This window comes from Notolepis coatsorum, assembly GCF_963971535.1.
Source record: "Notolepis coatsorum genome assembly, chromosome: 14".
NCBI lineage: Eukaryota > Metazoa > Chordata > Actinopteri > Aulopiformes > Paralepididae > Notolepis > Notolepis coatsorum.
The window spans coordinates 39,561,944-39,573,748 of record NC_140178.1 but is presented as its reverse complement, the minus strand read 5'-3'; positions in this window follow the sequence as shown (position 1 = coordinate 39,573,748).

Sequence of the window (11,805 nt, the reverse complement as noted above, 5' to 3'; positions counted from 1 at the left end):
CTCCATCCTAAGGTTGGATAGAAGACATGATTGGGCTCCATACCCCCCCCCCCCCCCCCCCTCCCTCCCCCAGTCCTCTGTTCAATCGCAGCCTAAACATATAGTTTACAACACTGACTACAGCCACAACAGCTACAAAGACTGAAGGGAAGGACAGGGGGAGAGAAAGGGAACAGAGATGAAGAGAGAGAGATAGATACAGAGAGAGAGAGAGAGAGAGAGAGAGAGACGAGAGAGAGAAGAGAGAGAGAGAGAGAGAGAGAGAGAGTGAGAGAGAGAGAGAGAGAGAGAGAGACAGAGAGAGAGAGACAGAGAGAGAGAGACAGAGAGAGAGAGAGAGAGAGAGAGAGAGAGAGAGAGAGAGAGAGAGAGAGAGAGAGACAGAGAGAGAGACAGAGAGACAGAGAGAGAGAGAGAGAGAGAGAGACAGAGACCAGAGAGAGAGAGACCAGAGAGAGAGAGACCAGAGAGAGAGAGATAGAGAGAGACTGGGATATCTGCCATATATTCCTTGTAGAGTTAATGAAGCAAGCAAAGGCTTGGATACACTTCAAACACCAACATTGACAAACACACACTGTCATGGGCAGACAGCAGGCATGTTGTGCACTGTCCTTTGTATTTATTTTAACACATGCCCACCTCCCACACAAACAGGCAACCCCCCCACCCCCACCCTAAGGCTGTCTGCCCCATCTTCTGATGTGTGTGTGTGTATGACATCATGCATGTGTGTGGATGTGTATTCAATCCAGTTGATGTGCGAAATGTGACTGTGAGTGCATCTGTGCATGGTAAATGTTGTGTTTTTGCATGTAACAATCCATTTAATTGTAAACACATTTACAAGTAGGCCTACTATGGAAGCAACAAAACTGAAAAAATAAACAGAAAGAGAGAGAGAAGAGTTGTGTATAGCGTGGGCATCCTTACCTGGCAAGATGGTGAGAAGACGAGGGCAGAGGGTGGGGAGGAGGAGCATTCATATGCAACCCTCATAAGACTGGCAGACTGACATTATGGAGGGGGGGGGGGCTGGAGAAAGCAAGGGTGAAGAGACAAAAGCCAGGGTAAAAAAAAGAGGGGTGGTGAAGACTACATATCTGATTCAGTCACCATGTTAAGTTAAGAGGCTCCTAATAACCTACCTTTACACACAGGTTTTCTTAATCTGCTATAGGGTGCCTGTGTTTTGCTAACTTTGTAGTATGTATTGGTTATCAATCATGCAGTTGCTCTTTGATCTCTGAGGTTATGTCAGTGATGCCACAGATTACTTGTAAAAATGATCTGATTACTGATTACTCCTTTTAAAAAGTAATCTAGTTACTTTATGATTACTTGATATCTTACTTTGAAAGTAACTAGGTTACGAAGTCATCGTTGTCCCCCTGCTGCTGCCACAACATAAGAATGACAACAGTTTTTTCTCTCTCTCTCTCTCTCTCTCTCTCTCTCTCTCTCTCTCTCTCTCTTCTCTCTCTCTCTCCTCTCTCATCTCTCTCTCTCTCTCTTCTCTCTCTCTCTCTCTCTCTCTCTCATCTCTCTCTCTCTCTCTCTCTCTCTCCTCTCTCTCCTCTCATCTCTCTCTCCTCTCTCTCTCTCTCTACAAATCCATTCTGAGACAACGGACTCAGTACTCCGCAAGTCACGCGTAACATGAATCTCTCTCTCTCACTCTCACTCTCACTCTCTCACTCTCTCTCAAGTAGCCAAATTACACTATAAAAACGAACTGGATAGTTGATTAATTTCATGCTGAAGCCATTCTAAAATCAGCTATAAACGTAAACATGTGTGTGTGGCTGTGTGTGTGCGTGCGCGAGCGCACGTCCCATCTCCGGTCTAGCTGACTGTACCCCTGGCTCTCTTATCAGCATTATGAGATAGTAACTAAATAGTAATGCACAGCCACTTGGAAAAGTAACTATAATCAGATTACTGGCTTGTAAAAAGTAAGTAAGTTAGATTACTATTTACTGAAAAAGTAATCAGATTAGAGTAACTAGTTACTTAGTAACTAGTTACTGGCATCACTGGTTATGTTATGATCTTAGTTTGTGAAGCACTTTCTTACTCTATTAAAATGTGCTATATGAATAAATGTTGACTTACTCTTTTAGAGAGGCTTCAGTGCACCAAAGGAGATGACCTTAAGGACAGGGGCTTCAATGCACCAAAGGTCATGTCAAGGACCAACACAGAGATGTTCATTAGGCCCAATATATTAGAACTAGAAAGGTGCTCTCAGTAGAGTGCAAATATCCACCAGGAGCACAGCCAGCGGCCTGGGCGAACAGCATGGGCAGTGGTTAGCTGGAGGAGCGTGCTGTGATGGCGACCTCTGCTGGTGGGAAGAGGCGTCCTCTGTAACGTCTGGGGAACGTCCACTGCTGGCTGTTGCTTGCTGCTGTCACGCGAACTGCTAATACTGTTGCTACCCTAAACACAGCTAAACTTCGGGTCTGGATGCACCCTCCTGCTATATCGGTTGTACTACTAACGCAACGTGGCTGACTATACCACCGGTCTTCAGCGCCGCGCGCCCGGTAGTCTACTGGAGTCAGACGGAGCCGTTAGCAGCATGCTAATACACCGCACACTTACTACTATAACCCGTTAACTATAGACGTTAGTCCCGTTAACTCTAGACGTTAGTCCTTCGTTCTGTATCGCTTACTCACACACTATCGCTGGCACTTCTAGGATAACCCGTCAACTAGCAAGTACTTCTTATCACCCGTTGCTCGTTCCAACAGGGCTCTCCTCATAACTTCTGCAACGGGGCTCTTCCAGAGCACACGCCCACTGTGACTGCGACTGTTCACGGTCAAGTCCACTGCCGAAGAGAGCTTCCTGGTCCTCTTGCCCCCAGGTAACTCCCTCTTCCTCGTTGCTTTCCTCTCTCCTCCGCTCCACCTGCCACCACTGCCACTTCGCCCCCTGCTGGCAACCGCCACTGATCCCACTCTAGGACCACTCCAGAAAGGGAAAAGGTGCTTCAATGTTATTGTTAGTGATCCATACTGAAGCCGGAGAAGAGTAGCACCTCACCTCGTTATTAGACTGGGCGAGCTATCCAAAGGAACACTGTTTATCACACGTTATACACACACAGGGAAAGTAACAGTTAGTTAGCACTTCTGAATACTTTGTAGAATATTCAGGCTGCTACACATGCTAACGCTAACAAACACACTGACCACTCTCCAATTATAGTTATTAGCATTAGCATGCTAACGCTAGACGGTAATAGAAAGCATAGGAAGCATGCTAGGAAGCATAGGAAGGATATTAAAAGCATAGGAAGGGTGATATGAAGCATAGCAAGGATGTTAAGACACATAGGAAGCATAGGATGCATGTTAGGAAGGATAGGAAGGATGTTAGGAAGGGGGTCATCCCTATGTTCCCCGGGTTCTATGTTCACCGCTCCCGAAAAAAGGGTCTATGAGTGGGCCAGTGAGCGCCATCGAGTGGGCCGCGGAGGCAGCCTAACCTACTGTCAAAATCAATGCTTAAATTTGTGTGTTAGTAGTCGCCGCAACGAACGGTAGAATTTCGCCGGCACAGGAACAAGAGAAATGGAATTGAGAATGTTTCTGGAAGAAAGAGAATAATATTGTTGGCTAGGTGGTAGCTATTTATTGCGTAGGCTATTGATTGCGTGTGATGGTGTAGATGGTGCATGTTTTCTGTAGGAACATAGGACCCTTTTTATCGGAGCCAAAGGACCCTGCCCTTCCCCCACAGAAAGCCACCTGGTCAGCGAGACAGAATCACCACAGGTAGCCGGCGTGATGGAATCAACACAGCCCCCTGCCCCCCCCACGGAATTTCGCCACCCGGGCATCGAGACGGAATCAACACAGACGCTAGCAGATGAACCAGGACAGGATAAAGAATCACCCCCACCCCCACACACGGACCAAATAATAACAACACAGACCCCCCCACGTCGCGGGACAGCAACCCTGAGCAAAGGATCCCCCACTCCCCCCCGGACAACACAGAGCCCCCCCCCCCTCCCCACAGACCTAAAGACAGAAGAATGCTACCTTGAACCCGACGACATCGACAGCACATCAAACAAAAACATAACGTAAACAGACATAAGCTAGCAGAAATAAGACAACTGTTTAATAGTGGTAAGGTAAACATTCTATGTTTTTCTGAAACTAAACTGGATTCATCAATAGCAGACCCTGAAATAGAGGTGGAGAATTATTCAATAGTCCGAAATGATAGGAACAAGTATGGAGGTGGTGTCTGCATGTACATTCATAAGGACACCAAATTCATTACCCGTACTGACCTAGATCATGAGGCTATTGAAACTGTATGGGTGGAAATTCTATTTGAAAGGGCTAAATCTGTTCTAGTCAGCACAATTTACAGACCGCCAAAACAAAATGGCTTTTATGATATGCTGGATGTGTGCTTAGCTGGAACTGAGGATGCAGAAAAGATTCTTATTGGGGATTGGAACACGGATATGCAACAAAAAGATGCACCGTCTTCAAATCCTTCAATAGGTTTTGTGATCTGCACGGCCTCAGCCAGCTGATCACCCAACAATGTTTCGGTACGGCCCGTTCTAGACGATGATAATAGAGATAATATGTTTCGGTACGGCCCGTTCTAGACGATGATAATAGAGATAATATGTTTCGGTACGGCCCGTTCTAGACGATGATAATAGAGATAATATGTTTCGGTACGGCCCGTTCTAAACGATGATAATAGAGATAATATGTTTCGGTACGACCCGTTCTAGACGATGATAATAGAGATAATAGGTCCCAACCCACACGTGTATGTGAATCAACTCAGACTACCATTGACCTCATCCTGACCTCTGATATGTCCAAGATCTCCAATAAAGGGGTTATAGCATGCATGCGGGTTAAGTGATCATTATATGATATTCTGTACCCACAAAAAGCGAAAACAAAAGGCTGGCTGCCACAAAACAGTCACATCTAGAGACCTCAAAACCTACTCTAGCGAGGCCTTTAACCTTGAACTGGAGGCCTGGACTGGTCAGATGAGCTCAATGGAACACTAGTTGAAGAAACATGGCTTGGTTTCAAAACCAAATTTTCAACAATACTAAACGACATGGCCCCTCTAAGAACCACCAGGGTAAAAAACCGCGCTGAGCCGTGGATGCACTCCGAAATATTGGCCGCTATGAAAACCAGAGACAAAAAATGCTCTGAGTTTCGTAAAAGTCAGTCAAAGCTTACCAAAAGCACGAGCAGTGAACTCCAAGCCCACATGACTGAACTCAAACTGGAAAGAAACAGACTAAGAAATGACATAAACTCCATGATCAAAACTACAAAAAAGAATTTCATCAATGACAAAACTGAGGAAAACAAAAACAAACCATGTGAACTTTGGAAATTACTCAATAATCAACTAGGCTGCAGTAAAAAACTCAAAACCAGATTTTCAAACATAAACATAAAGACGGACAACTCGCTCATCACAGACAAGCTGGATGTAGCCAATTACTTAAACATTTTCTTCACAAACATAGCCACAACACTGGTAAACAAACTACCCTCCCACTCAGGGCATTTTGGGGTAGAACACATCATAGCCTACTACAAAAACCTAGGGGTCCGCAAAGACGATTTCAAACTAGAAATGGTAACAACAGCTGAGGTACCTCTGAGGTACTGAGCAGCCGCCATCACCCCAGTCATCACACACATAATAAACCTCTCCATAAAACAGGGACACGTACCCAAAGACTTAAAAATTGCGAGAGTAACACCCCTGCACAAAAAGGGCAGCAAATTAGACCCAGGCAACTACCGCCCTGTTTCTATCCTTACCTCCATCTCGAAAGTCATGGAAAAAATAGTATACGAACAGGTCGAAGTACCTTGCGGAAAAAAATCTAATCTACGAATTCCAATCTGGCTTCAGAACATCCCACTCCACTGACACATGCCTTCTCTATTTAAACTACCACATCAAACAAGAGGTGGACGTGGGCAAATACTGCGGCATGGTCATGCTGGACCTACAAAAGGCCTTCGACACTGTCAATCACACCATTCTGATTGACAAGCTAAAAGCAATTGGTTTTGATAGTCTATCAGTGAGCTGGATGCAATCCTACCTGGAGGGGAGAGAACAGATGGTAGAGGTAAACGGTATCCATCCTAGAGGCAAATCTTTCCTGTGACAAAATGGCATCCAATCTAATAAAAAAAGTCAACCAACGAACTCGATTCTTGTACCGGATCTCCTCTCTGGTAAACAAGAATACCCTGAAGACTCTGGCAGGAGCACTCATTCAAGGGTACTACGACTATGCTTGCACCTCATGGTACCAAAGCACCTCAAAGGCGCTAAAAACAAAATTACAAACATCTCAAAACAAACTGGTCAGACTACTGCTTGACCTTACTCCTAGAACCCACCTCACCCCTGCCCACTTTGACAACCTAGGATGGCTTAGAGTAGACGACAGAGTACAGCAACTTGCAATGGGCCAGGTCTACAAGATACACTACACGACTAAGGTACCCTTGTACATGTCAAAATACTTCCCAAAGGTCAGTGAATACCACGATCACAACACCAGAGGGAGCTCCACAAATCATGTTAAACCCAGATTCGGCTCAAACAAGGGACTAAACACGTTTCGCAATTATGCCACATCAATGTGGAACGCCCTACCCACAGCTGTAAAGGAATGTGAATCACTACCCACTTTCAAAACCACTCTCAAAGAGCACCTACGAGAGACTGCAATTCAAAACTGGCCCATGTAAATGTCCTAACGCAATCCCCTCCAATGTACAATAAATGTCCTATTAAACCCAATAATACACAAGACCCTCTTCTTGGGACCAAGTAAGGTTTAGTCGATAATCCAATGTACAGTTACCCCCCCCCCCCCCCCGATAAGATAAACCCAATGGAAAAACATGCACAACAACAGATCGCTAACGCTGTGGCGTCCTTGACGAAGACGGGCAGAAGCACTTGGATTGGTCCCCGGGTGCGGGCCTCGCCTGTCTGCTCCCGGCTGCCCTTGGGGGGAAGGACGACGGGATGGGTTAAGAGCAGAGACTAATCGCATCGGCGATCCGACAAAGTCAATGCATGTGTGTGTGTTCCGGTGTGTGTGTGTGCTAACCGTGTGTACTAACCGCTAAAACATTGAGGATAATTGCATGCCAATTAAAGACCTCTGAACAGGTCCTGCATTATTATTATTATCATATGTTATGATGAATTGAAAATGGGGGACCCTGATGTAAACAAGACGAAAGTCATTCTCTGGTCTGCATCCCCTTAACAATTGTCTCTATTGAGCTGTACTGTATTTTACCCATTCTGCAATCAATCAATCAATCAATCAATCAATCAATCAATCAATCGGGAGCGGAGAACATAGGACCCGGGGAACATAGATACGCTCCCTTAGGAAGCATAGAAAGCATGCCCAGCTGTGATAAGAAGCAACCAGGAACCAGCAAATCCCTGGCCTGCTGTCAGCCTGAGTCTATGTGCAACGTTTCATCCACCTCTGCATTTTATTTGCCGAGATATGCTGCCGGACACACAGACAGACACAACCGATCATATAATCCCCACCAACAACTACTTGATTAGTCCACATACCTCCAATTGATGTGATTGTACCAAGAAAGATTTGTATTGATAGTTTGCATAGCCATCTACAATATAGTGTAAGTGGAGAGAAGAGAGTGAAACATATGACCAGAATAGAAAATATATTCTCTTATAAAGACATGCACAGTAATTAAGAAAGACATAGGTAACTTGACAAGGCACTGGTGTTTAGAACTGGAGTTGGTCCCTGGGCGCTGGACTGTGGCTGCCCACTGCTCCTACGTAGTTATGAGAAAATAGTTTTATTTCCTTTCCATCCCTTGTTCTGACATCCACATGAGAAGAACTATTCTTTATTTTCTCTTAAGGACTGCTGGAGATCCCTGGACCCTACTTTAGGAACTGTTCTCTGAAAGGCCCTTTCCATCCCAGTTGGGTGGAGCTTGAAAAGGGAAACAGCGTGTTTGTGCTGAGCTGAGTGGGTATATGATCTGTGTAGGACCCAGACCTAGAACTGCACCGAGAGAGGGAACTGCGCCCTGAGAGGGAGGTTTGCCCTGAGTGGGAGGTTCGAAGAGTCAAAGTGTGTATAAAACAGAACAATTTTATTGCACTGTAAAAAACATATTTTATCTATTCTACTCTACTATTTTACTTTATCTTACTCTTTTTATTATTGTCTATTTAAAACTGAATCAAACCATAAACAAGGTAGCCTGTTGGGATGTTAGATCCTAATGTGAAAAACTGATTTTATATATCTGCACTTTGTGCTAATTTTATGCCTGTCTTTTTTTCTAGCTGCAGTTTCTGTATGAAAGGTGCTATACAAATAGTTTATTATTATTATTATCTGGGACTGCTTGAATTCAAGTGTTGTGAAAGTAGTGAAAAAAAAGCCTTTCACCAAATGTTTTAGAACATCCCAATTGTCCTCCATGTACAAAGATTGCTATGAAAAAAAAGGTTGTTACCGGTATGTGATGATATATGAGAAATATTTGCAACAAATATTTTATAAATTGGATCATGTAAACAAGTCTTAGTGGAACAGTAATATCATGCTTTTCTAGTCTTTTTACCTACACAGAAATTAGGCGCTTTCTTTTGAAAGTGGTTACCAGTGGTTACAGGCAGCCATGTTCGACGAAAGTTCTACAAACTACACAAACATTCCATGCAAGGCCTCCATTAGTCAAAATACACCTGGGTGAAACAACACAACAAATTCCTACTTGCTTGACCTTACTGTCACACATCCACTCACTCTCACACTCACTAGCCAGGGCACACACACACAAGGGTGACAGTGGCTCAGGAGGTAGAGCAGTCGCCTGGTAATCCGGAGGTTCCCGGTTCGATTCCCGCTCCTCCTGGGCAGCATATCGAAGTGTCCTTAAGCAAGACACTTAACCCCTAACTGCTCCCGATGAGCAGGTCGGCACCTTGCATGGTTGCCTCTGCCTTCGGTGTGTGAATGTGTGAGTGAATGGGTAAAAAATGTGAGGAACAAATTGGATAAAAGCGCTATATAAAGGCAGCAATTTACATAAACATACACATATTGGTGTGGTGTTCCCACATAATGAGAAAGCTTGTTAACACAGATAACATTATGTTATAGAATTGAGTGGTTCTCAAACTTTTTTGGGTAAACCTTTTGGTGCTGAAGCACTTTGTAATTGCTGCACTGTAGATGAGAACTATTTTATTGCACTGCACTATTTTAGTCTGTTATTCTATTTTATTCTTTTATTACGGTCTATATTTAAACATGGCCATAGAACTGTCAGACACCATTGAGTTGATCCTGCCGTGTGAACTTTGTAATGAAACTCAAAGTACCTTAGAATGGGGGAAAAGGCAGAGTATATGAGAAAGACCTATGGCTCTGACAGCTCTAAACATCTAAATGATGTGTATCAGTGATAATCAAACCGTAAACAAAGAGGCCTATTAACATGTTAGATCCTAATGTTCCATGCCTTACTTTGACTTTGTCTATTTAGCTGCTATCTATTTTATGCTTGTTTTATACTTTGTCTGCACTTTATGCATTGCTCTTGATCTGCCAATTTTATGCTCATTTTATGTCTCGTCTTTATTTACTGCTGTGAAGCACTTTGAGCTGCAATTCTTGTATGAAAGGTGCTATCCAAAGTTCTTTATTATTATTATTATTATTATTATTATTATTATTATTATTATTATTATTATTATTATTATTATTATTATTATTATTATTATTATTATTATTATTATTATTATTATTATTATTATCTAATGTCCAGGTCCAACAACACCCAATGGGAATTACATTTTCAGCTCTCAATGTTGATTCTTATGATCATCTTCTGTTTAATCGTGGGTATCTATGAAATTATCAGCCATTAATGTTACTATTTGGCTCAGTTTGTTGGGTCACTTTGGCGTCCGCACTCTTGCAGCGATTTATGCCTCAGAGGACAGAGGATTGTTTACAAACCAATGTACTTTCTAAGAGCTATATATATCATTTATAGTATTGCTATCTGTCCATTCTCATTGTCACTTGAGTGCATAAACCGTGCCTTCATAATGGCTTAAAGAAAATAAAAATCCATCGGTTGGTTGTCATTTTATAGCGTCGTGAATATAAGGTTTATCGCGCTTTTCGTCTCTTCTTTTTTTCAGGAAGCTAGATAATAGGCTAAACGTTGGCGCCGTTATATCAAACGCCATTTCTGCTGTATATATACGAATGAAATAAAACAAACTGCGTAGCATCCAGACTATTACAGAGCATCTATGGATGAAATGGGGGCGGCGGGAAACGCAGATTAGTATTATTGATTAGCAATAGAGTGCGCGTTCAGGTAGCCAATGTCAGTGGTCTATCACGTTAGGTTTGAAAACAATGTCCAATCCAGCTGTAATTTGGGGTAATGGTATCCTTTTTTTTTTGGATCCACTTTTTCTCCCATTTTTTTATATTTTCTCCCATCCCAATTTCGTAACATCCAATTCAACCCTCCCCTGTCACGAACACTGTTTCTTGCCTCCCACAAGCCGGCTGCAATGTGGACTAAGTCATACATAGCACAAGTCCCCTCCGGTACTTGAGGTAACAGCAGTCGCATCTTTTCACCTGCGCAGCTCGATCTCTCAGTGGCGAGGAGTAACGAGTGGGAGGCTCACGCTGCCCACGACACTTCCTGATTCTACTGCGCAGGCGCACCAACCGACCTGTAGGAGTCGCTGTCCACAACGCCCGATCCCCACCAATCAGTTTCCCACCCCCTAATACGGCCAATGTGTATTAGTACGGACGACCAGCTAAACTGAAAGCAAATGTGGAGCGCTGGGCTTGAACAGGCAAGCCCAGTGTCTCCAGATTTAGTGGCGAGCGCCTTGCCCACTACGCCACGTAGCCGCCCGGGGTAATAGTATCCTACCGTCAGGCCATGTGATCGCCGGCAGCATTTCTTCATTAGTCATCGGATTCTGGTAGATCGATATGTCCATTGGCTAATCATAAATCCCATTATTCCAGGCTGAAAAATGCGTTTGGTAACGTGATCAAAGATGGAGGGTCTTCGTTTGGAATCGAGGCTCATATGATCCGCCCACAGACTGTAAAATATATATATTTTTTTTAAATCACCTCAATGATATTGCAGTGGAGCGATGGCGCCCCTAAGCGGATCTGGCCGGTATTGCATGTTTCGAAAATCAAATATGTGGGTAGGTCATGGATCTCGATCGCGGACGTTAATAGCATTATAAATATGGAATAAAACAATAACAACTTGCCACGAGTATATACGTGGCTCTGGTCCACAACGCATGGCACGAAACACATATATACTCGTGTCTGGTCCTTAAAGTGTCAGTTTTGTATCAAATTAAGGCTTCTAACAGAGGCAGCATTAAAAATAATAACAAAGCCACCAACTCCACCAAGTACATCATTTAATAATGTAATTTAGGTGTGTATTTTTAAATGAAGGAGACATCATTGCTGATAATGGCAGCCAATAAAAATGCCATGCGAGTGACCCACATTTCTTTTGAGTGGGCGCATTGTGGTTGAGCGATATGGAGTCACCAGAACAGGCTATTATTCCTACAGGAATTAGTTACATGGGGACCTACTGGAATTGAGAATGACTCCCCAATCACTTTTACAAAAGCACATTTCCAACAGGATATATTTTTTACAGG